Source organism: Schistocerca americana, chromosome 1, assembly GCF_021461395.2.
Source record: "Schistocerca americana isolate TAMUIC-IGC-003095 chromosome 1, iqSchAmer2.1, whole genome shotgun sequence".
Classification (NCBI taxonomy): domain Eukaryota; kingdom Metazoa; phylum Arthropoda; class Insecta; order Orthoptera; family Acrididae; genus Schistocerca; species Schistocerca americana.
This window is the reverse complement of record NC_060119.1, coordinates 151,862,459-151,886,767: the sequence shown is the minus strand read 5'-3', so window position 1 is coordinate 151,886,767 and position 24,309 is coordinate 151,862,459.

Below are 24,309 nucleotides of genomic sequence, written 5' to 3'. Positions count from 1 at the left end.
GTCCATGGACCACCGAAAGAGGCCACCTGTCCCTCGGTGGAGTGGCGAATGCCGCTCTGCACTAAGGACCAGGCGTGCGGCTCTGCATCGGCTCCAGTGTTGGCCAACTGCTGAGAATCTTGCAGCCTTTAGGGTGGCGAGGGAAAGATGTCGACGCATTATTCGTGAGAGCAAGAAGAGGTCGTGGAAAAAGTTCCTGAACACCATTAATCGTTCCACCAAAAGTTCCATTGTGTGGGAGACCATCAGGAGAATTACAGGCAGAGGAGGGAGGTGCCCCATAGCTACTGCAATGAATAACGGCAGTCTCCACACGGATCCGTGAGACATTGCCCAGACTATGGCAGCGTATTTTGCCACAGTTTCTGCAACAACCAGTCAGGATCCAGGTTTCCAGCGCCATAGAGCGGTTGCTGAGAGATGTAGTTTGGACTTCCAGTCCACCTCTCATGGGGTTTACAACTGCCCATTCTCCATGTGGGAGCTGGATTCTGCATTGTCTAGAGCTCGTGACACATCCCCTGGTCCCGACAGGATCCATTACCGTATACTATGGCACCTCACAATGCGCAACAAAGAAATCCTCCTCCCACTTTCTAATGCCAATTGGGCGTTGGGTCACTTTCCTGACGCGTGGCGTCAGGCAGTTTTAATTCTCTTTTTAAAACCTGGGAAAGACCGCACGAGCCCGAGTGGCCACCGTAGTGTTGCCCTCAGTAGTTGCAAGGGGAAGACCTTGGAGCGGATGGTCAACCGCCGCCTTGTCTGGATGTTAGAATCCCGGCAACTCATTAGTCTATTTCAGTGTGGTTTCAGGAGGTTTCGTTCCACCTTCGATAACCTTGCCCTCCTGGAGGCGGCTATACAACAAGCTTTCCTACGCCTTCATCACCTTCTAGGTGTATTTTTCTACATCGAGAATGCCTACGATACCACTTGGAGGCGTCTCATCCTGGAGTAGCGTTTTAAGTGTGACTCTCATTGCCATCACTATTAATAGCATTCCGTCCATAGTGAGAAGCCCTGTCCAGTGTTCCTTGTTTGTGGATGATTTCTCTTTGTTTTGCTCTTTTTCAAGCCTTGCAACGACAACGCCTCAGTTACAACTTACTATGAGACGTTTGGATGACTGGACGCAGAAGAGTGGTTTTTTCTACCGAGAAGTCTGTAAGTGTCCTTTTTAACAGTTCTCGTTCGATTTTAACCTTTCCTGGGTTGAAGATGAGGGACGCTATTCTTACTTTTAAAGACACAATGAGATTTCTGCGGTACATATTTGACTCGAAGCTTACGTGGTTACCTCATCTTAAAGACCTGAAACGGCGGTCGCTTCAGGCTTTAAGTATTATAAAATGTCTTAGCCTCAGTACATGGGGAGCTGACAGGACTTGTCTGCTCCAGTTTTATAGGGCGTATGTGCGATCTCGGCTCGATAATGGATGCACGGTGTATCGGTCTGCGAGGCCTTCTTACTTAAAGATGTTGGACGTTGTGCACCATGAAGGGCTTCGGTTGTCCACTGGGGCATTCCGAACTAGCCCCATACCAAGCCTCTTTGCAGAGGCTGGTGAACCGCCACTTCATATGCGGCGACGGCTACTTACAGTACGCCAGGCGTATAAAACTTTGTCCACACCATACAAACCTGCATACCATACCGTTGCTCAGCCTCCTCTGGCATGGTTATTTCATAACCGGCAACGTGCCACGCAGCCCTATTGGATTCGCGCACAGGATTGCCTCGCTGCGATGTCCATGGCTGGACTTCGTGTTTTACGTCGCGGTTGGAGCAGATCTCCACCTCGGCTCCTCCGGAGACCCAAACTTATTTTTGATTTGACTAACTTTAAGAAAGATAGCACACGAGATTTTACATTCCAATCTCTGTTTTTTAACATTTTAGATATGCATCATGGTTTCCCTGTCGTTTACACTGATGGCTCCAAACAGGAGAATTTCCTTGGCTGTTCTGTGGTGTTCCCTTATCATGTTACCCGAATTCGCCTCCCTGCTGAATATTCCGTTTTCGCAGCCGAGCTCCACATGATCCTGAAGGCACAGGAGCAGCTGAATCGTCTTTGGAGCGATCGATTTCTTCTCTGCTCCGATTCTCTTAGCCTTACAATAGCTGAAGAACCTGTACCCAACTGAAGAGATGGTCCAGCTGATATCTGACCAACTGTACTTGCTCCAACGGCGGGGTAAAGGGGTATCCTTCTGCTGGGTGCCTGGTCATGTCGGAATATGGGGCAATGAACAGGCCGATCGGGCTGCCAAGGAGGCCTGCAGAGGGCAGGATGTGGTCCAGTGTCCTATCCCCTTGCAGTCAGTCATCTCTGAACTCCACAGGATGTGCATGGAGTTGTGGGAGGACGAATGGCTGGCGGTGACGGCCAATAAACTGCGGTTGGTAAAGTCAACCACTCGGCCGTGGCTTTCCACCTGCCGGTTGCTCAAGCGTGAAGAGGTGGCCCTCACACGTCTTCGGATCGGGCACTGTCCTCTCACACATAGATTTTTATTACGGCGGGAGGATTCTCCGTTTTGTGATGCTTGTGGAGTGCACACCTCTGTCCGGCACATTTTAACATACTGCATTTTATACCGTGATGCAAGGGCAGAAGCACAAGTTGATGGGGATCTGCCTTTTGTTTTAGCTAACGATGAGACGTGTGTGTCTAGGGTTTTTAAGTTTTGTGATGTGTCTGGACTATGGCCTAAAGTTTTAGGCTGGAGGTTTTAGTGTATTGCAGAGTGGCTGACTCCTCCCTTTCTTCCTTGCGGTCAGCCAGCCACTTCCATCTGCTACATTGTTTTACCTCCCTGTACCATTTTCTTCCTGTGTTGTCCATGTTTTACTGCTGGCACCCTGCTTCATTCCACGCTTCTGTGTGTCAGCACATATTTTTAACGATTGTTTCCCGTCTTTTATGATCCGTTTATATTCCTGTTCTGGGATTTTTCTTGGCAACCGTCTCACTATGTTACTGAACGGGCGCTGAAGACCTTGCTGTAGTGCGCCCAAAAAACCCCTCTACTACTACTATCTTTCGAATCGCGAAAGCCAAGGCTCGCCGGGTCATTAAAGACAGCAAACAGCGGTCATGGCGTGAGTTCGTGAACTCCATAAATCGTTCCACTTGTTCTACAAAAGTTTGGGAAGCCATCCGGAGGATTTCCGGTACACGCAGCCGTCTACTAATAGCTGCGGTCCTGAACCAGAGCTGCCTACAAACGACACCCAGAGACATGGCTCAGACGCTGGCAGAGCATTTTGCACAAGCTACTGCCACTGCAAACGAGGATTCAGCGTTTCGTCGCTACCGTGCGACTGTCGAAAGAGCAAACTTGGACTTTCGGTCGAACAATTTTGAGGCCTACAACTCCCCTTCTCCATGTGGTAAGTAGAATCTGCACTTACTGAGACTTCTGACACTGCACCAGGTCACGACCGCATCCGTTACTCCATGCTTCGCCATCTGCCAGCGGCGTCAAAGGAAATCCTCCTCGAATGTTTTAATCTCATATGGCAGACATGAGTGTTCCCCACCTCGTGGAGGGAGGCAATTCTCATCCGTCTCCTCAAACCAGGAAAAGACCGGACATGTCCTAGTAGTTATTGGAGTGTCGCCTTGACAAGCTGTGTCGGAAAGACCCTGGAACAGGTGGTTAACCGTCGTCTGGTCTGGCTGTTAGGTACCAGACAGCTCCTTAGCCGCTCTCAGTGTGGATTCCAAATATTTCGGTCCACGGTCGACAACCTGACCCTCCTCGAGGTGTCTATTTCCTCCGTCAGCATCACTGTATCTGTATCTTATTTGATATCAGTAAGGCATATGATACTACTTGGAGACACTGTATTCTTGCACAACTGCATAAATGGGGCTTTCGTTGCCGCCTCCCCATTTTCATTCGGTCTTTCCAGTCTCAGCGGATATTTAGGACCCGAATTGGTAACATACTGTCTCATCGCTTTAAGCAAGAGAACGGTGTCCCCTAGGGCAGTGTTTTAATCATTACCCTCTTTGCCATAGCCATCAACAGTATAAGGTCTACAGTGAGGAATCCAGTACAGTGCTCCTTACTTGTGGACGACTTTGCTGTTTTCTGTTTCTCCTCCAGTGTTGCAACCGCAAGCCGCCAGTTGCAGTTAATAGTGTGGCGGTTAGAGGAATGTGCTGCAAAGACGGGATTTGGGTTCTCTGCCGATAAGTGTGTTCGTGTTCATTTTAATCGTTCTCATCGTCTTTTTATTTTGCCGGCCTTGCGTATGGGGGATACAGTCCTAAATTCTAGGGATACAGTGCGGTTTCTGGACCAAATTTTTATTCCAAGTGGTCATGGCTGCCACACCTACGAGACTTGAAAGCCAGAACCCTGAAGGCACTGAACATCCTCAAGTGCCTCAGCGACAGGTCTTAAGGAGCGGACAGGGCGCGTCTCCTTCAGTTTTATCGGGCTTTTGTGCGTTCACAGCTTGACTACGGGTGCACAGTATATGGGTCAGCGAGGCCATCTTATTTTCGGACCCTTGGCGCTGTCCACAATGCAGGTATTCGACTGGCCACTGGTGCTTATCGGACCAGTCACATAACCAACCTCTGTGCTGAGGCTGGGGAACCGCCGCTTCCATTCGGCGGCAGCTCCTGCTGGTGCGCCAGGCTTGTAAGTTTCTTGCAGCTCCAGCCTCGCCTGCTTGGCATATTGTTGCTCATTCACCTCTGGACCGCCTTTTTTCCCACCGCCCTGGGCTACATTTCCGTTTGGGATCCGTGTGCAACGTGTGCTAGAGTCCCTCGGTGTGGAGTCTGTACAAGCCCAAAACCTGTGTTTTAACCGCCTGCCACCCTGGTTACTGCAGAGGCCCAGAGTGATTTTAGATTTGGTGCAGCACATGAGAAATTGCACTCCTGCCAACTTTTTTAATGCAGCATTTTCTGCCGTTTTATCTGAGCACTACGACTGTGTAGCTGTTTTTATGGATGGGTCGAAACAAGGGGATTCCGTTGGTTGCTCTGTTGTATTTCCGGATCGTGTCCTTAAGGTTGTACTGCCTCAGACTTTTACTGTCTTTGATGCAGAATTGTCTGCGATCGTGAGGGCACTGGAGCAGGTGAGACATTCTTCCTGTTCTTAATTTCTTGTCTGTTCCGATTCATTAAGTGCCCTTCACTCATTGCAACGTTTGTATTCAGCAGATAAAATAGTCCAGACCATCCAGGATGCCCTCCTCCAACTAAAGCGACTGGGGAAGGTGGTGGCTTTCTGTTGGGTTCCGGGGCACGTCAGCATTGCTGGGAATGAAAGGGCAGATCTCGCAGCCAAGGAGGCGTGTCTCGATCCACAAGTATCTCAGTGTGGTATCCCCTTGCACGCACTCACCTCGCTGTTGAGCTCACGAGTCATGCGTTGGTGGGAGGATGAGTGGCTGAAAGTGACTGACAATAAGTTCTGTTTAGTCAAGCCCACAACGCGTGTGCGGTGTACTTCCTTTCAGCACCGTCGACGAGACGAGGCTCTCCTCACTCGGCATCGGATAGGCCACAGCCCTATGACGCACGGCTTTCTGCTCTGGCGAGAGGACCTTCCAATGTGTGGTGCTTGTGGCGTCCAGGTCTCTGTGCAACACGTTTTCCGACCAGCGGGCCGCGGCTGTCTTGTCCGCGGACCTTCCATCCCTTTTAGGCAACACTCGGACGAATGTGGTTAAAGTTTTAAAGTTGAGTGCCATGTCAAATGTTTTTACAAAGATTTTAGGGAGAGGATCTTAATTTGCTCACTGTGTGACAAGCTCGCCCATATTTTTTGTAACTGGCCAGCCAATGACAATTTCCTGTGGCTTTCTTGCTGCTACGTTTTCTCTTTCCTTACGTTTTACTTTCTTATGCAGCGTTTTCCTTCTTTTCCTGCTTTCTTTGCGTTTGTGCATCAGTTTTATTAGGTCTGTCCACATTCGTTCCTTTTAATTTGTGTCAGGGCCCTGATGAACTCGACGTTGAGCGCCCTTAAGCCCCAACACACACACACACACACACACACACACACACACACACACACACGCACACACACACACAACTGAAACTCGTAAGATTGTCTACATATCATCAAATACATACCAGACTCGCAAAAATATTGGAGCGTGAAACCGATCACCATCCCAGCAATATATCACTGAATACCGTGTCGATCTAATAACGATACAGTTCGTATCCCCCACCATACAAAATCAGCCCTTTTACATCAGCGGACCGAAGACGCTCTCAGAACTGTTCTACAAATCCGCAATCGTTTCCCCTCCACACAAACGCGTTACTGTCTCTGCTTCCTTGCCTTTTCGCTTTTGTATGCAAAATCTGCAAATCTGCAAAACTGCAAATCTTCAATCTGTGATTAAAAGAACACAAGTATTCTCGCCATAATATTATACCATTTTCGCTGTACTTCTCCATATCAAGCACTAGGTGGCGTCCTACCGATCGCTAACACAACATAATTCCCGAAATATAGACTTGTAATCATTTCTCTACAAACACGAAACTTCAGCTACGTGTAGCGTGCTCTAGACCACTGACTAACTAGAAACAAACACATGAAAAATCATATTCCACCCGCGAATACCGATTTCGCTGATCTAACATACTCCATATCATCCATATAATTTACAAGCCAAATAAGGCCTTTCCCATGTCTATAGAACAGGCAAACGTATCTTCCACACGCCAGATTCACACACCACAATCGATCTTCTCGCAACTAAATAATGACGCGAAATTCGCAGAAGTAGTCAGCCGAACAATGTATGTGGGACGGAATAACGGTCCAGTACAAACGCACCTCCATACACAATCTTCTTAAATATCCACTTGATCACGAAAGCCGCCCATCTTACGATCGCGATTTCAATTGAACGTCATTCGTAAATGAGCGAAATATCGTAGATACACCCTACCAAAGGCGGTGGCTCTGGAAATTGAAATATATGTACCTGCCTTACAACTGGACATACTATTCCCGTTGCTATCACAGTACTCCAAATCGAATAAAAAAAATTGTTCAAATGGCTTAACTGTACTTCGTGACGATTCATGCAGAGAGAGCCACTACCCTTGCGAAACTCAAATGCGTAAGTTGCCGGATATGTATCTCTTCTGGCATTTGGCTGGCTATTTTACCATAAACTTCATAAAAATTAATAATTAGTTATTTACGGGTATACAAGTTACTCTAATCTGAAAATATTTCGGCTCGGGCTTTAAGTAAACAGTGAGATAGTACATGACAAACCATTATCGACCAACCACCGTCACACTCTGTGTGATTTTAATTTGATTTGTATGATCGCTGTCTGAGTCTTGCTTGTCCTGTGTCGTCTTACGTCTTATCTGTTGTTCGTTTTTTTTTTTATTCTCTGTGGGTGATTATAGTTTTTTTTTGGAAAAAGGGACCGATGACCATCGCAGTTTGGTCCCTTTAAGCCCCACAAACCAACCAACCAACAATTATCGACATGCACAGAAACGACATTGCTTTCCAGTCCCCCTAATACAGTACGGTATAACAAACATCCAAGTATCCGCGTTCGTATCGACTCTTTATATCATCTCACTGCTCTGCAGAAATTCGCGCGATGACAGCGCGAAAACGTCGCTGAAAATATATACGGTACTGCGTCGTTCTTCTTAACAACACAGGCACTTGAATATCGTATTTGTCCGTCGATAACGGGAAGCGACTTTCAATTAAGATGTCCTCCCTCCCCTTTGCTGGACCCCCCTGTGGCTTCGGGGGTTAGAATAGGCCCGCGGTATTCCTGCCTGTCGTAAGAGGCGACTAAAAGGAGTCTCACACGTTTCGGCCTTATGTGATGGTCTCCTGTCGGGTTTGACCTCCATATCTCAAAATTTTTCTGAAGAGCGAGCCGCTTGGAGAACAGCGCCTTACTTGGTGCATTGTGTCCATCTTGCGTTGAGAACTTTCGCCAGCTTATTCGTCGCTCCATTGCAGTCCTGCCCGCTCTCCATCTCTTGGGTATGGATCCGTTCCTGCGTGCACTTTCCGCCATGCGATGAGCAGTGCCAGTTTCTGCACAGATGAAAACCATGGACGACCTGACACGTAATATCCAGCACGGTAGCCAGTCCGTTGTGGTGGGGCTGCCATGTATCCTGTTGGTTGTAGCCCCCTGACAACACAGGGATCGCTCTACTAATGCCTGCGCCGTTAACTCCCCACGTATGCCAAGGAGTAGATGTCCATCTCTCTGGGGCATCTGGACTCCCGGCAACAGTCATCCTACCAGGTGGCCTTTGCTGTGGCTGGGTGGTGCGCGTGGGAAGGGCCCTTGGTCGGAGTAGGTGGCATCAGGGCGGATGACCCGCAATGAAGCGGGGTACCTCATCTCTCGCTGGCGGCCAGCGTCAGCAGTCTCTAAGCGTTAAAAAACTCACTTTAAGGCTAATGTGTATGACCCCAAATCGTTCCCCTCCCTGGCCACACCATGGGAGGAACGGAAGGCTATGAATGAGAGCGAAAGGTATTCGTCCCAGTATCTCGTCTGTACCAGAGCTGACGGGGAATCGTTTGTGTCTGTGAAGCCTCAGTTCTTTGTAGAACATTTAGAGGACAAGTTCGGGGAGGAGGAGGGCTTGTCCAAAATGCGGTCAGGGTCAGTCTTAATAAAAACAGCATCCTCTGCCCAGTCACGAGCCTTGCTCGCTTGTACAAAGCTGTGGGATGTTTCTGTTACTATCACCCCACATAAGAGCTTAAATATGGTCCAGGGAATTATTTTTTACAGAAATCTCCTTTTACAGTCCGATGACGAGCTGCGCGCCAGCCTAGAGCGACGAGGGGTCCATTTCGTCCGGCGCGTCCACCGAGGTCCAAGGGATCACCAAGTTGCCACCGATGCCTTCATCTTGGCCTTTGAGGGTGACACGTTACCTGAGAAGGACAAGGTGATGGTATACCAATGTGATGTCAAGCCATATATCCTTCCCCCGATGCGGTGCTTCGTGTGTTGGAAGTTTGGCCATATGTCTTCTCACTGTGCTTCCAGCCTCATTTGTCGCGATTGAGGTCGACCGTCCCATCCTGATACTCCATGTGCCCCACCTCCCATCTGTGTCAACTGCGGAGGGCACCATGCCCCTTGCTCGCCAGACTGTAAGATTGTCCAGAAGGAGCGGAAAATAATGGAATACAAGACCCTGGATAGGCTGACCTACACTGAGGCTAAGCGTAAGTTTGAACGACTGCATCCAGTACGAATGACGTCCACTTATCCCGCCACTGTGGCTCCTGTTACAATTCCTATAGCTGCACCACACACTGTTAGCTCTCAGAGCCAGAGAACCATAAATGCCCCCTTGAACGTGGGGGGCACTACACTCCCTTTTGCTCCTGCTCCATCTACTTCAGGAGCAACGCCCCCCCCAACCATCGGGGACATCTGTTCCCCTTCCCAGCCAGAGAAGCGTAAGACTTCATCGGCTCCTCTCGCCAGGAAGGGGTTCCTTGGGGACCTCCCTTCGCTAGTTCCGACCGGCAAAAAAGCAGACAGCCACAAGCGGCTCAAACAACCACCGGTCCCTGGTCGTAGGGGCTCACAGTCTTCGTCCGTCCCTGAGACAGACCCAGTGAAGCCCTCCCAGTCTGAACCACCAAAGGCAGAGCGAAGTAAGCTGAAAAAGAAAAAGCTACCCAAGAATCCCGACATTGCGGTCGCACCCCCGTCCCACCGCTTCGAACAAGCTCAGCGTCGGAGGATGAGGTCGAGATTCTGGTGTCCGCTGAGGACCTTGATCTCGCCGGTCCCTCAGACAGCATGGATGTCACTCACACGGGTACTGAAGCGATGACATCGAGTGAACAAGTGGCGTAAATTGCGTTCCCAGACCCTCCACGCCTTTCTCAGCCATGGACAATATCATCCTCCAGTGGAACTGCAGCGGTTTCTTCCACCATCTAGTTGAATTCCGACAAATTATCAGCCTTCACCCTTTCTTCTGCATTGTTCTTCAGGAAACTTAGTTTCCAGCAATGCAAACCCCCGCCCTCCGTGGCTATCGGGGTTATTATAAAAACCGGGCAGCTTATGAAAGGGTGTCCGGTAGCGTCTGCATATATGTCCTTAACTCTCATCACAGCGAGTCTGTCCCTCTACAAACACATTTAGAGGCTGTCGCTGTTTGGGTGTGGACGACACAGGCTGTTACCGTCTGCAGTCCTTACCTTCCACCGGATGATGGTGTTGCGCAGCCTGTCCTAGCTGTGCTGATGGCCCAATTGCCGCCACCTTTCCTGTTACTGGGCGACTTCAACGCCCATAACCCTCTCTGGGGTGGGTCGGTGGCGACAGGTCGAGGCCCCACCATTGAGCATTTATTGGCACAGCTCGATCTTTCGCTTATAAATGATGGTTCCTTCACACACTTCAGCGTGGTGCATGGCACATACTCCACCATCGACCTTTCGATCAGCAGTCCTAGCCTCTTACCGTCTGTCAACTGGAGTGTGCATGACGACCTGTGTCGTAGTGACCACTTTCCGATCTTTCTGTCACTGACACAGCGTCAGTCTTCAGGGCGGCCTTGTAGGTGGGCCATGAATAAGGCTGACTGGGACATGTTTTCTTCCATTGTCGCTATCGATGCGGTGGTTCAATCGGTCACCACCGGCATCGTTACTGCCGCCGAATCTGCCATTCCGCGTTCTTCTCGGTCCTCACGGTGGAGGACTGTGCCTTGGAGATCGCCTGAAATCGCTGAAGCGATTAAAGATCGCCGGCGGGCGCTCCAGCGTCACAAGCGGCATCCCTCCATCGAACACCTTATCGCCTTCAAACAGCTGCAAGCGCAAGCCCGCCGCCTTATCCGCCAACGCAAGCAGGAGTGCTGGGAGCGGTATGTGTCAACCATTGGCCTACATGTCGCTCTATCGCAGGTCTGGGCCAAGATTCGACGCGTCTATGGCTATCAGACCCTTGTCAGCGTCCCTGCGCTCTCACTGAATATAGCAGTTTGTACTGACTCCGACGTCATTGCAAACCGCTTGGCAGAGCATTTTGCTCTGAGTTCCGCTTCTGCGAATTACCCCCTGGCCTTCCGCTCCATTAAAGTGCGGATGGATCACCTTTCAGTGGACTGGCAGCGACGGTTCCTCGACCTTTACAACCGCATATGGGTCGAGGGTGAGTTTCCGTCGCAATGGCGGGAAAGTATTGTTATCCCCATTCTGAAACCTGGAAAGAACCCTTTGGAGGTGGTCAGCTACCGTCCCATTAGCCTCACCAACGGTCTTTGCAAGTTGCTTGAACAGATGGTGAGCCAGCGGTTGAACTAGGTACTGGAGTCACGGGGCCTTCTGGGTCCCCCCCCCCCCCCCTGCGGGTTCGGGGCGTTAGAATAGGCCCGCAGTATTCCTGCCTGTCGTAAGAGGCGACTAAAAGGAGTCTCACATGTTTCGGCCTTCTGTGATAGTCCCCTCTCGGGTTTGACCTCCATCTTTCTAAATTATTCCGAAGAGCGAGCCAATTGGGGAAGGGCGCCTTACATGGTGCACTGTATCCACCGTGCATTGAGACCTTCAGCCGGCTGTTTCGTCTTTGCAATGGTGTCCCGCTCGTTGTCCGTCTCTTGGGCGGGGATACGTAACTGGGTGCGATTACCACACTGCACTCTGCAGTGTTGCTTTTAACTGCGACGACGACCTTGGACTTTTTTGCACCTAAGATCCAGCACGGTAGCCAGTCCATTGTGGTGGGGCCACCATGTACCCTCTTGGCTGTAGCCCCCTGACAACACCGGGATCACTCTACTGATGCCTGCGCCATTCGCTCCCCACGTATGCCAAGGAGTAGATGCCCATGTCCCAGGGGCATCAGGACTCCCGGCAATGGCTATCCTGCCAGGTGGCTATCGCTGTGGCTGGGTGGTGCCCGTGGGGAGGGCCCTTGGTCGGAGTAGGTGGCATCAGAGCAGATGACCCGCAATGAAGCGTGGTACATCATCTATCGCTGGTGGGCCTCCACCAGCAGTCTCTAGGCGATCGAGGTCTAACCTCAATGGGAAGAAATTTGATCAGAGATCGTTTCCCTCCCTAGCTACTCCATGGGAGGAACGTCTTGCTAAAGAAGGCAGTGGAAAATATTCACCCCAGTACCTCGTGTGTACGTGGGTTGATGGAGAATCGTTCATGTCGACCAAGCCCCAGTTTTTTGTGAAGCATTTAGTGGACAAGTTCGGGGAGGTGGTGGGCTTGTCCAAGATGCGCTCTGGTTCTGTGCTCATCAAAAAAGGCATCCTCTGCCCAGTCCCGGAGGTTGCTCAATTGTGACAAGTTGGGAGATGTTTCAGTTAGCATCACGCCGCATAAGAGTCTCAACATGGTCCAGGGTATTATATTCCACAGGGATCTTCTTTTGCAGTCTGACGATGAATTACGCGCCAACCTCGAACGACGAGGTGTTCACTTCGTCCGGCGCGTCCATCGGAGTACGAGGGATAATCAGGTAGCCACCGGTGCCTTCATCTTGGCCTTTGAGGGTGATGTCTTACCCGAAAAGGTTAGGGTGATGGTTTACCATTGTAATGTGAAGCCATATATCGCTCCTCCGATGCGGTGTTCTAAATGCTGGAAGTTCGGGCACATGTCATCTCACTGTACTTCCAGCATCATGTGTCGGGATTGTGGACGTCCTTCGCATCCTGATACTCCATGTGCCCTGCCTCCTATCTGTGTTAACTGCGGAGAACACCATTCCCCCTGCTTGCCGGACTGTAGGATATTGCAGAAAGAAAGGAAGATAATGGAATGTAAGACCCTGGACCGCCTGACCTACCCCGAGACTAGACGGAAATATGAGAGGCTCCATCCTGTGGCAATGACGTCAACCTAAGCCGCTGCTGCAACGACGGTTCTCCCGTCATCACGAATCGGCTCTAAGATCCGTCAGCATCCACCAGCCCCCTTGCTTGTGTGGGGCACTTCACAACCTGTTGCTCCTGCTCCATCTCCCTCAGGAGCAACACCCCCCCCCCCCCCCCCAGCAATCGGGGACTTCAGTTCCCCCTTCCCAGCCGGAGTAGCGTCCGACTTCTTCGGCTACTCTCGCATGGAAGGGGTCCCTTGGGGACCTCCTTCACAAGTTCCGACCTGCGACACAGCAGACACCCGCAAGTGGCTCAAACAACCACCAGTCCCTGGTCGTAGGGCCTCCCGGTCGTCCTCCGTCCCTGAGACTGACCCTGTGAAGCCCTCTAAGCCCTCCAAGCCTGAACCACCGAAGGCACAACGAGAGAAACAGAAACAGAACCAGAAGAAAGTCCCCAAGAATACCTACATTGCGGTGGCACCCGTCCCACCGCATACTACAAGCCCTGTCTCGGAGGACGAGGTGGAGATTCTGGCGTCCGCTGAGGACATGGATCTCGCCAGTCCCTCGGACGCAATTGATGGCTGTTGTCCAGGTGGTAACTCAGTAGCAGCAGGGGCCCTGGAGGCGTAATCTGCCTCCCCAGTCCCTTCACGCCTTTCCCATCCATGGCTAATACCATCCTCCAGTGGAACTGCAGCGGTTTCTTCCACCATCTAGCTGAGCTCCGCCAACTTATAAGTCTTCATCTTTTCCTTTGCATTGCTCTGCAGGAAACTTGGTTTCCAGCAATGTGAACCCCTGCCCTCCGTGGGTATTGGGGTTATTTTAAGAACCGGGCGGCTTATGAAAGGGTGTCTGGTGGCGTCTGCATATATGTCCTTAACCCTCTTCACAGCGAGTTTGTACCTCTACAAACAGCTTTAGAGGCTGTCGCTGTTCGGGTGTGGACGCCACAGGCTATTACCGTCTGCAGTATTTACCTTCCACAAGATGGTGCTGTCGCGCAGCATGTCCTGGCTGCTCCGATAGCCCAACTGCCGCCACTTTTCTTGTTGCTGGCCGATTTCTATGCCCACAACCCTCTATGGGGTGGGACTGTCTCCGATGACCGCGGTCGTGCCGTGGAGCATTAGTTGGCTCAGCTCGACCTTAGCCTCATGAACACCGGTGCTCCCATGCATTGCAGTGTAGCCCATGGCACGTTCTTGGCCATCGATCTCTCTCTTTGCAGCCCCAGACTTGTCCCATCCGTCCACTGGAGAGTGCATCCTGACCTGTGTGGTAGTGACCATTTTCCCATCTATTTGTCGCTGCCCCAGTGTCATTCTTCTGGGCGCCTGCCCCGCTGGGCTCTCCACAGGGCTGACTGGCCAGGTTTTACTTCCGCGGCAACCATTGAGTCTCCCCCACAGGGTGACACTGACGAAGTGGTCCGTGTCTTAACCACGTCTATCATTTCGGCGGCCGAGGCTGCCATCCCCCGCTCTTCTGGACTCCCACGGAGGAAGGCTGTACCCTGGTGGTCGCCGGAGATTGCTGAGGCTATTTGCGACTGTAGGCGGACCCTCCAGCATCATAGGCGGCACCCGTCTCTCAAGACCCTCATCGCCTTTAACAGGCTCCGTGCCTTCGCCCGTCGTCTTATTACACGGCGTAAGCAGGAGTGCTGGGAGCGGTATGTCTCATCCTTGGGCTCCCGTGTCTCCCCCTCGCTCGTGAGCTCCCGGATACGGCGGATTTATGGACACCAGACCCATATGGGTGTCCCTGGGATCTCCTTGGACGGCACTGTCTGCACGGACGCTGCCGCCCTTGCTGGACAACTTGCTGCGCACTTTGCTAAGAGCTCTGCGACTGCAACGTATCCCCCCGCCTTTCGCTATATAAATCAGCGAGCCGAGCAGACGCCGTTATCGTTCCGCACGCGTCGTTCTGAAAAATACAATGCTCCTTTCAGCGAGAGGGAATTCCTCGCTGCCCTCGCCAACTGCCCTGATACGGCACCCGGACCAGACTGCATCCACGCACAGATGCTGAAGCATCTCTCCAGGGACTGCCACAGACACATCCTCACCATCTATAACCGCATTTGGAGCGAGGGAGTGTTCCCGTCGCAATGGCGAGAGGGTCTTATTGTCCCCATCTTGAAGCCCGGTGCGGACCCGCTGGCGGTGGACAGCTATCGTCCCATTACCCTCACCAAAGTTTTGTGCAAATTGCTCGAATGTATGGTGGGGCGGCGTTTGTGTTGGGTCTTTGAGTTGCACGGTCTCCTCGCTCCATTTTAGGATGGCTTCTGTTGGGGCCGGTCTGCCACGGACAATTTGGTGCAGCTGGAATCTGTTATTCGTACAGCCTTTGCCCGACGTCAGCATCTCAATGCTGTATTTTTCGATCTGCGGAAGGCGTATGACACCACATGGAGGCATCACATACTCGCCACGTTGATTAGTGGCGTCTTCGTGGTCGGCTCCCGGCTTTTCTTCAAACGTTTTTATTGCGCCGCTCTTTCCGGGTGCAAGTCGGTGCCGCCTCTAGTTCATCTTATATACAGGAAAATGGGGTCCCGCACGGCTCAGTGTTGAGCGTCTCCTTATTTCTAGTGGCCATTAATGGTCTGGCTGCAGCCGTGGGGTCGTCGGTGTCTCCTCCTTTGTATGCCGACGACTTCTGCATCTCATTCAGCTCCACGACTACGGGAGTCGCCGAACGCAGGCTGCAAGTCGCCGTTCGCAAGGCAGCATCAAGGTGCTCTGACTCATGGTTTTCAGTTCTCTGCAACCAAGACTCGAGTTATGCACCTCTGCAGACGTCGGACGGTCCACCCTCATCCTGAACTTTACCTCGACGGCTTGAAGTGGTGGACACTTGCCGCTTCTTGCTACTCATGTTTGATGCCCGGCTCACATGGGTTCCTCATATTACTCAGCTGAAGCAAAAATGCTGGTGGAACCTCAATGCCCTCCGCTGCCTTAGCCACATGTCTTGGGGTGCAGATCGCTGCACGCTGCTGCGATTGTACAGAGCCCTTGTGCAATCACGGCTTGATTATGGGAGCCTGGCCTATGGGTCTGCATCACCCTCAGTGTTGAAGTTGTTAGACCCCATACACCACTGTGGGGTTCGGCTTGCAACTGGCGCTTTCCATACGAGCCCCGTGGATAGTCTACAGGTGGAGGCCGGGGTTCCCCCGCTGCGGATTCGCCGCCATCGACTGCTCGCCGACTACGCTGTCCACGTGCATTGCTCGCCTGGCCATCCCAATCATCACCTGCTTTTCCCTGCTGTGGTCCTCCATCTGCCCGATCGGCGACCTAGGTCTGGGCTTTCCATAGCTGTCCGCGTCCAGTCCCTGCTGTCGGAACTGCGCTCATTCCCTCTTCTGCCTCCCTTCTGGGTCCGTGCACCTAGGCCTCCCTGGTGTTTGCCCCGGCCGTCCATTCATCTGGACTTAGCACAGGGACCCAAGGACTAGGTCCGCCTGTGGCCTTCCGTCGCCGTTTTATTGCGCTCCTCGCCTCACTTCTGGGCTGTGAGCCTGTCTACACTGATGGTTCCCTGGTTGATGGTCGTACTGCCTACACTTTTGCTCACGCTGCCCATGTTGAACAGTGCTCCTTGCCGGCTGGCTGCAGTATTTTTACTGCAGAGCTGGTGGCCATCATGCGCGCTCTTGAGCATATGCGTTCCTGCTCAGGTACATCTGTCATCATCTCCAGTGACTCCCTGAGCAGCCTCCAGGCCATCGACCGCTGCTATCCCTCTTCTCCTCTGGTGTCCTCTATTCAGGAGTCTGTTTCCACCATTACCCACTCCGGTCGTTCGGTGGTTTTTGTTTGGACGCCAGGTCACGTTGGCATCCCGGGGAACGAACGTGTTGACAGGCTGGCCAAAGGGGCGATAGACGCCCCAGCTTTGGAGATCGGCCTTACGGCTCGCGACCAGCAGCTGGTGTTGCGCCGTAAGGTACTTGGGATGTGGGCTGCTGAGTGGCGTGGCATGACAGCCCCGAATAAACTACGGGCTGTCAAGGGGACGACTGATGTGTGGCGTTCCTCCCTGCGGGCTTCTCGCAGGGACTCGGTAGTCCTGTGTCGGCTGCGCATTGGCCATACCTACCTGACGCACGGCCATCTGTTACGTCAGGAGGATCCCCCCTTGTGTCAGTGTGGGTCCCGGCTGACGGTCGGCCACATTTTGCTGGAGTGTCCTCGACTGCGCACACTCCGGCAATCTTTTAATCTCCCGGGCACTTTGGCTTTGGTTTTATCCGACGATGCCTCCATGGCTGATACCGTTTTAAATTTTATCTGTGGTAGTCCGTTTTAAGGTTCGATTTAGGGAGGTCCTGCGCCTTTCCCTTTCTGTGTCTATTGTCCTTGTGTCTGTTGCTGTTCTGGTGTGCCGTGAGATGGTTGACTCTTTCCCATTTTTGATCTCGTGGTCAGTCAACCAGTCTCCGGCCATCTTCCTTTCTTCTGTTTCTCTCTGTCTGGTGTTCCTCTGTCCTGTTCTTGTCTGTAGTGTTTGTTGCTGCATTTGTGTGCTTTTAGCGCCTGGGGGGACGTCTCCTCCCCCTTTGGTTTTTATCTGCTTCGTAGATTTTCGGCTCGCCTGATTTTGGAATGGGGGACTGATGACCTTCGCTGTTTAGTCCCCCTTCAACATCCAACAACCACCACCACCACCAGTGCTCCTTGCCGGCTGGCTGCAGTATTTTTACTGCAGAGCTGGTGGCCATCATGCGCGCTCTTGAGCATATGCGTTCCTGCTCAGGTACATCTGTCATCATCTCCAGTGACTCCCTGAGCAGCCTCCAGGCCATCGACCGCTGCTATCCCTCTTCTCCTCTGGTGTCCTCTATTCGGGAGTCTGTTTCCACCATTACCCGCTCTGGTCGTTCAATGGTCTTTGTTTGGACGCCAGCTCACGTTGGCATCCCGGGGAACGAACGTGTTGACAGGCTGGCCAAAGGGGCGATCGACGCCCCAGCTTTGGAGGTCGGCCTTATGGCTCGCGGTCAGCAGCTGATGTGGCGCCGTAAGGTGCTTTGGCTGTGGTCTGTTGAGTGGCGTGGCATGACAGCCCCAAATAAACTGCGGGCTGTCAAGGAGACGACCGACGTGTGGCGCTCCTCCCTGCGGGCTTCTTGCAGGGACACTGTACTCCTGTGTCGGCTGCGCATCGGCAATACCTACCTGACGCACGGCCATCTTTTGCGTCAGGAGGATCCCCCCCCCCTGTGTCGGTGTCGGTCTCGGCTGACGGTCGCCCACATTTTGTTGGAGTGTCCCTGACCACGCACCCTCCAGCAGTCTTTTAATCTCCCGGGCACCTTGCCTTTGATTTTATGCGACGATGCCTCCATGGCTGACAATGTTTTACATATTATCCGTGGTAGTCCTTTTTATGGATCCATCTAGGGGAGTCCTGCACCTTTCCCTTTCTGTGTCTTTTGTCTTCGCGTCTCTCAATATTTGTTGCTGTTTTGGTGTGTCGTCGGCTGGTTGACTCTTTCCCTTTTTGTTGTCGTGGTCAGTCAACCAGTCTCCGGCCATCTTCTTTTCTTCTGTTTCCTTTTGGCTGGCGTTCATCTGTACTCTTTGTGTCTGTAGTGTTCGTTACCGCCTTTGTGTTCTTTTAGGGCCTGGGGGGGAGTCTCTCTTCCCCTTGGGGTTTTACCTGCTTCGTGCATTTATGTCTCGCCTGTTTTTGGAATGGGGGACTGGTGACCTTAGCTGTTTAGTCCCCCTTAAACATCCCAACGACCACCACCACCACCTTCTGGGTCCGTCTCAGGGTGGGTTCCGTAAAGGCCGCTCCACCGCCGACAATCTGGTGAGCCTGGAGTCGGCCATCTCTACTGTTTGCCCGCCGTCAGAACCTGGTCGCTGTCTTTTTCGACATGCGGAAGGCGTACGACACGACATGGCGTCATCACACCCTTTCTACACTTCATGGATGGGGTCTTTGGGTCCCTCTGCCGATCTTTATCCGCAGTTTTCTGTCGTATCTTACCTTCCGAGAGCAAGTTGCGGTCTCCCATAGTTCCTCCCGAGTCCAGGAGAACGAGGTACCACCGGGATCTGTCCTCAGTGTCTGCCGGTTTTTAATTGCAATAAACGGGCTCGCTGAAGCGGTGAGAAATCCTGTCTTCGCATCCCTGTATACTGATGACTTCTGCGTTTACTACAGCTCTATTGCCATTGCAGCTGCTGAACGTCAGCTACAGGGCGCTATCCATAAGCACAGTCTTGGGCTGTAGCTCATGGGTTCCAGTTTTCGGCAGCCAAGACCTGCATTATGCATTTCTGCCGGCGACGCACTGTTCACCCGGAGCCGCGGCTTTATCTTGACGGCGAACTTCTTGCTGTGGTAGAGGCACACATGTTTTTGGGTGTAGTTTTTGACACCTGGTTGACTTGGCTGCCTCATATTTGGCAGCTTAAACAGACGTGTTGGCGGCATCTAAATGCTCTGAGATGCTTGAGCCACACCAGCAGGGGTGCCGACCGATCTACCCTGTTACGGCTCTACCAGGCTTTAATCCAGTCCCGTCTGGATTATGGGAGCCTGGCTAATGGCTCAGCTTCCCCATCTGCGTTGTCGGTGCTGGATCCAGTACTGCACAGCGGAATACGACTTGCCACTGGTGATTTCCGGACCAGCCCTGTGGACAGCATACTTGTGGAGGCAGGTGTCCCTCCACTGCGATTGAGGCGCCAACATTTACTGGCCGCTTATGCTGCCCATGTTTTTAGCTTGCCCGGGCATCCAAACTATCGTCTCCTCTTCCCGCGATCAGTTGTCCATCTGCCAGAACGTCGAGCCCGGTCAGGTTGTATGATCGCGGTCCATGTCAAAGAGCTTCTCTCTGGGCTTAGGGTTTTCAGTGTTCCACCTCCTTTCCAGGCCACTTTGCGTACACCCCCATGGTGTGTTCCTCGCCCATGCCTTCGGCTCGACTTGGCACAGGGCCCGAAGGAGTCAGTCCCTCCAGAGGCCTTCCGCCACCGCTTTTATTCCATCCTGGCCACGTATCAGGGCTCTGGCGTTGTAAACACTGATGGTTCGATGGTTACTGGTTGTGTCGGTTATGCGCTGATTCTAGGGGACCATTGCGAACAACGTTCCATGCCGGATGGCTGCAGTAGTTACACTGTTTAGCTGGTTGCCATCTTTCGTGCCCTAGAGTATATCCGCTCCTGCTCAGGTGAATCCTTCGTTATCTGTAGCGATTCCCTGAGCAGTTTACGAGCTCTCGACAGTGTTTCCCTCGTTCCCGTCTGGTGATGGCTATCCAGGAGTCCCTGTCTACTCTTGACTGTTGCGGCCGCTCTGTGGTCTTTGTTTGGACCCCAGTCCATGTTGGGATCCCCGGGAATGAGAATGTTGACCGCCTGGCGAAAGAGGCCACCAGTCAACCACCTATGGAGATTGGCGACTGATTTGTTGGCCCTATTACGCCGCAAAATTTTCGATTTGTGGGACGCTGAATGGCGCAACCTGCCCGTACCAAACAAACTCCGTCGTATCAAGGCGTCGACGACTGTGTGGTGGTCGTCCATTCGGGTCTCCCGCCAGGAGTCTGTTGTCCTCTGCCGGCTGCGCATTGGGTACACTCGGCTGACACACGGCCACTTATTGCGCCGTGAGGACCCACCTCTGTGTCGCTGCGGCTCCGTTTTCTCTGTGGTGCACATTTTATTGGAGTGTCCGCTTTTAGCTGTGCTCAGGCAGACGTTCGCACTGCCTGACACGCTCCCTGCCCTTTTATCTGATGACCCTGCTATGGCTGGCTTAGTTTTACGTTTTATTCGCGCAGGGGGTTTTTATCATTTAATCTGAGTGTTTGTGTTTTATTTTATTGTTTGTGTTGATTCTGGCTTTTGGCCTACGGTTTTAAACTCGGTTTTTAATGTGTTCATGGTGGTTGGCTTTTCCTTTTTTTGTTCCCCTGGTCGGCCAACCACCGTCACACTCTGTGTGATTTACTTCGTTTTGCCTGGTCTTTATCTCCGTTTCTCTTGTTCTGTGTCGTCTGTGTTCTGTTCTGTTAATCGTTCTTATTCTCTGTGGGTGTTTTTAGGATTTGGAAAAAGGGACCGATGACCGTAGCAGTCTGGTCCCTTTAATCCCACAAACCAACCAACCAACCAATGTAACAATACGAAAAGCAAATCGTTGCAGCTCTCTGTCAACTATTTTCTTTGGCCACCTGTTTGTATTGCACAGTACTACAAACTAGCCGCAAAAGTCACTTTGCACACGAATGTGATTATACCTTGGAATATGACATCGCTCGTTATTCTAATGCTTAGTCCACGTTGGCTTTGTCGTTTAATATGTTAATCATGTTGAGAGATTGCACTTACTGCACAGCTGAAACTTTTGATGAGCATTTATTTTGTTTAACAGTCGTTTGATTGGAACAGATCTCGTGATTGATAAATACCTGCCCATTGTAGATACCGATGATGAATATGTGTAATACTTAGTGTTATGATTGTGTTGGTAACAACGATCACCGAATCGCCGACAACAGGGCACATGTCTTCCTTCCAGATGATGCTGAGCAGAGCTACGGAATTAAGAGCAAAATATTGAACCTAAGTCTCTCCCATTGTCAATCACTGAGGAAGAAAAAATTATTGTACTGTCGGTACTCGAGCCAGAAACCGCCGAGTGGAGTGCCATCACACAAGCGATGTTTCGACTTCAACTGCAGACTGTGTGGTTATTCTCAGTACAGTGATTAACGATGTAGTGGCCAACGTATTAATGTAAAGGCCTTAGCATAATATCTGACGTACTTGCCATTGTTTCCCCTATTTTCTTGAAGTAAGATAATTGGATGGCTTAATTGTCTCGTACCATGTTAACATCTTCGTAGTAGACCTGTCTACTGGTATGTTAACCACGCAAAAGTGTGTGGTTAAAAATGACTTATCGGATAAAATTAGAGATTTAAATCACACATGCTCTTTACTGCTTTATTTTTCCTTTTCAAAATGTTTAATTGTCAATATGGCTACCACAAATAATCGTTCACGTAGTAAATACTATCAATAATTACGAACACTATTTTCCAGGTAGCATTGGTAGTAGATTGACTGTAAAATAGGTGACACAACACGGAAGAATAGAATACAAGCAGTGCAGACTGAAAGACAATAGTTAAGTTATGAAAAAGTCATATGATTTGTAGAATTCCAACTACGGACACATATCAACAAAAGATGCAGCTTAATATTCGTTTCATCGGACAGCCTCCTTCAAATTTAGTTGCTGCACCTTTAAACGGAAACCTGTTCCTGAAAAAATTATATTATTGGTATGTTGTTATACAGTCCTCACTCTAATAAATGTCATCCATGATTTGGGTGAATTTGTTAAATTCCTAGCCACAGTCAGATCAGCTGCCATATCTCGTGCTTGAGTTAAGCTCGCTACACACGGAGTCAGATTTGCTGTAAACATACATGTGGGTGGAATTAATACATTGTCCGACCCTTCCCGGAACGTACTGTTTAGGACGCATATAATAAACCTCTTCGTGGTAGACATCGCCTCTCTTGTAGCGTGTGCCAGTGTAGTTCGTCACGAGTCTCCCTTACGCTCTTGACGCAACTAAAATTTCGCATGAGGAATGCCCCGTTCTTCGTTGGATCTTCTCTACGTATTCTATTAGTTCATTATGGACCCAAAACCGATGACCTGCACTCAAGAATCGGTTGGTTAAGTGATTTTTAACCCTACAGTTCCTTACGATTGGTCTGATGGAAGACTGGCCTCTGTCTTTGCATAAACTTGTTTTAGGTGGTCACTTTGGATGGGGACACCTACGTATTTTACAATAGTTCCTGTTTACACTTGCTTGTCTCAAATAATGTGATCCACGAGTACTGAATTTTGTTGCCTATCTGTACTTAACACGTTACGCTTACTTCCTTTCTGGGTCAAATGCCATTTCATGCAACAATAGTCGATCCGCGGCAGGTCTTCTTGGAATTCACTACATTCTTTTGGCATCAGTGCCTTTTCATAGACAACTGAATCATCTGTGCATAGCATTGCGGAGTCCCCACGCTGTCTTCTGGATCACTTACATATACTGCATACACTTCCGGGTGGCAGACCTGATATCACTTTCACATCTGTCGTTTTTGTTTCATTAACAGCAACGTAGCGGGTTCCGTCTGAAAGGAAGTCTTGAATCCAGTCACACATCTGGTCTAATACTCGGAAAGCAGTTGCGCAAGATCTCTGTTTGCGGAACCCGTGTTATTTTCATTCTCTGAGAAATACTTGAACATGAAGCACGTTCCATAATACTACAGCACATAGGTGTCTAAATGTTTGTAGAGCCTGGCACAGTTTAGATACAGTACCTTTCCACTGCTTCCTGGTAATAGCTGATTTTCTGTTCCACGATCGCTTACATCGGTATGTGCATTAGCCGAGCGGTCTAAGGCGCTGCAGTCATGGACTTTGCGGCTGATTCCGGCGGAGGTTCGAGTCCTCCCTCGGGCATGGGTGTGTTTGTTTGTCCTTAGGATGATTTAGGTTAAGTAGTGTGTAAGCTTAGGGACTGCTGACATTAGCAGCTAAGTCCCATAATATTTCTCACACATTTGAACATTTTTTTTTTTTTTTGTGCCATTCGAACATCCGTCCCAAAACTGAAAGCAGGAATCTTGTTACGAAATTCCGCGATGAATCAGTATCCAAAGACCGAATTCAGTACTTCGCCTTTCACAGTTTCGTTGCCAGTACAACCGTTTAGTGACTGAATGGGTGACTGTGTTCCGCTTACCTTCCTTACGTGAGACCATTACTTCTGAGGGCCTTTCGTCATATCAGCTGATATAATTTTTCTGTCAAATTCTACGAACATTGCTCGTGATGCTCTCCTTACGCTTCACCCAGCGTTTGCTCGTCAGGTAGGCCTCGACATCGCTTAAATACGTGATGAAGGACTTTTCGCTTTCGTAACAATTTTCCAACACGATTGCTGAGAGACCTCTTAAGCCTTGCTCGGCATTTACTGGTCCAAGGAATACTTAACGATGGTTATGATTTTTATACATTTTTACCCACCGTATTCCTCAGAGCTGAATATTTGCGGTTGACTGCTCAGATGATGTGTAATCTGTATCCTGCCACTCTTGGTAAGTAAAAATATTTTCCTACTTTCCTTACCGTTCCTTCTGACACTCATAGTCATCACTGTTTCGCGGCATTGCGATTACTCATCCACTCTTCCACGCTAATTGATACCAGAACTTCCGCTCTGTTGCTAGAAGCCATAAGACATTTCCCTCACAACTCAGTTCTGTAACTATCTGTTCAAAGCAATTTTCAGGCAAGACATTCAGAACAATTGCTCACAATTCCCTGTTTCCGGCGCAAGTTTGGATCGCATGGTTTCC